The sequence below is a fragment of the Gossypium hirsutum genome, chromosome A04 (genome assembly GCF_007990345.1).
Source record: "Gossypium hirsutum isolate 1008001.06 chromosome A04, Gossypium_hirsutum_v2.1, whole genome shotgun sequence".
Taxonomy (NCBI): Eukaryota; Viridiplantae; Streptophyta; class Magnoliopsida; order Malvales; family Malvaceae; genus Gossypium; species Gossypium hirsutum.
In genome coordinates, this window is record NC_053427.1 from 77,690,582 (window position 1) to 77,693,556 (window position 2,975).

The following is a 2,975-nucleotide window of genomic DNA, read 5'->3' on the forward strand; positions in this document are numbered from 1 at the left end:
ACAACATCAAGTCGGCCGGAAAGTAATAATCCCGAATCATTAAAGGACATTTCTTACATACTTTATCGACAGTCACACATTTACCTAACGGATTCGACACTCTAATCATAAATTATGTGTTCTCAACAGGTATATTCATACTAGAAACCAATTTCATGCACACATATGAATGAGTAGAACTGGGATCAATCAAAGCAATAACATTAACATTATAGAGGGAAAATGTACCGGTAATCACATCATGTGAGGAAGCATCTTCACGTGCTTTAATAGCATAAGTTCTAGCCGGAGCCCTTCCTTTAGGTCTAACTGGTGCATCCCTGGCTTCATTCTTACTGCTTGCTTCGCTCCCTGCTTTTCTTGGATATCTTCCTCTCGAATCCGCCCCACTTGTTTTTGTATTCTGAAAATTTTCTTTTTCAGCTCTCTCTGGGTAGTCTCTAATAAAATGATCCGGAGAACCACATCGAAAACATTCATTTCCTCTACACGGACCAAAATGATTTCTACCACACCGCTGGCACTCAGGTTTAACAAATCTCGAGTTCCCTACACTGGCTGCCGAAGTAGTCTAGGATTTAAGACCCACATTTTGCTTCCTATAATTCCCATATGATTGCCCAGCTGAAGCTTGGGAACGAGGATTCATATTCCTTGACTTTCCAGGTTGCTGTGAAAATGAACAGCTCATCGGTCTTTTCTTCCAATTTCTAGTCTCAACCTCTACCTTTTTCTTTTCTTTAAGTAATTCTTCGGCCTTACAAGCTCGATCAACCAATACTACCATTTCTTTTAATTCAAGAATTCCAACAAATACCTTGATGTCTTCGTTGAGCCCGTCTTCAAATCGTCGGCACATCTTGGCCTCTGTAGGAACATACTCTCTGGCATACTTACTTAATCGAACAAACTCTCTTTCATATTCTGTAACCGTCATATTACCTTGCTTCAGCTCAAAAAATTCTTTACGCTTCTGATCAATAAATCTTTCACTAATATATTTCTTCCGAAACTCTTCTTGAAAGAATTCCCAAGTTATTTTCTCTTTCGGTACCACCGAAATCAAAGTCTTCCACCAATTATAAGCTGAATCCCTCAACAAAGATATAGCGTATTTCCAACATTCTTCAGGTGTACAAGATAATTCGTCAAATACCCGGATTGAATTTTCAAGCCAGAACTCTGCTCTCTCGGCATCATCATCAATATTTGCTTTAAATTCTTCGGCCCATTGCTTGCGAATTCTATCAACTGGAGTTCTATGAAATTTCATCAGATCCATACCTTGAGGCATCGGAGGTACAGGTTGAGGAATTGGGGGAGGTGGGGAGGTTGTACATTCGGGTTCGTATGAACGAACTAAGTGTACCATGCACTCATCATTTGGAGAAAGGCTTCCCGACCCCTTTCTCCTCCTCCCTGACCAACAGTAGGAGGTGGATTTTCAGTCGGCGCTGCTCCTTCAGCCGGAGCTGGCGCATTACTCTCTACTTCATCTGCCACAGCTGGATCGGGATCCATTTACTATAAAAAAATCATTTAAAAAAGGTCAGAAGTCGTCATACTATCACAATTTATACATATGGCATGTATAGCAAAATTCGTACATACAACACGTAGTCCGAGAACCGACTAAACCTGCTCTGATACCACTAAATGTAACGCCCCCACGCCCGAGACCATCGCCGGAGTCGAGTATGAGGTGTTACTAAGCTTAGTTTAACATTTTTAGAACTTTGGATTATTGTTTCTACATTCACAGCTTTTAAGCTACTTGCGTCACAGTCACAAGAAAAAATCATATCTCGAGTTACGAAACTCGAAATCAAGATCCGTAAATTTTCCCTGAATCTAGACTCATATACCTATCTACTAATTATTTTCCAGAATTTTTGGTTGGGCCAATTAGTACAGTTTATTAGTTAAAATTACCCCTGTTTCAGGACTCGACTGGTCTGACCTCTGTTTACTACGAACCACATTTCTCTCTGTAAAAAATTCATATGACTATGAGATTTGTTTCTAATAAAACTAGACTCAATAAGGCTTATGAGGATATAAAAGATACCACCTAATTATATCTTTATAATTTATGATGAATTTCTAAAGTTGGAACAGGGGATTCAAAAACTGCTATGACCCTGTTTCACTAAAATTAAAATATCTTCTAACATATAATTCCTTTACCTGTTTCATTTCTTTCATGTGAAACTAGACATAATAAGCTTAAATTTGATATGTATTCCATCACCAAATTCAATTGCTATGATTTTTAGTAAATTTTCAAACTCGCGTCAGTATTGCTACAGTATTCTGTTTATGGCAAATTTCATCCTTTTTATGAGTTTTTTTATGCACTAAGTATCTTAATAGTTTTCCTTAACATCAAACATAATCTACACTAACCATTTTCATAATTTATCATTATCATGCATTTCCTCAACCATTCCACAACCATACCATAAGATCATTTACACAAAATAGGTATATTGCTATACATGCCATACTTAAATTTACAAGCCATTTACCAAAAGTCTCCCGGATAGTGTGACTGAGCCTTCGACCTATCCCGACTCCTGAGCTGGCTTGTCCAAAACTACAATGAGTAAGAAGGAGGGAGTAAGCATAAATGCTTAGTACGTTCATATGCAAATAATAAGTAACATAACAAACAGTTATACCAATCAACATTAGCATACATCACTAAAACACATATCACATTTCTGATCATTTTTCATCATCTTATTACCTTATAGTGGTTGTATCAATACTCAACCTGAGGGTTAAATACATACCTGTCCAAAATATCCATTTCACATCACTCACCAATACTTCTCTTTACATCTCGAATATTCCTCCATTGAGTAGAACTTTACCCGTTGAACACATCGGAATATAATTCGAATACATGGATAATTTGCATATAAGTGCCACATATTCAATCAAGCAATCATGTAACCCGCCCATAAGCGAAC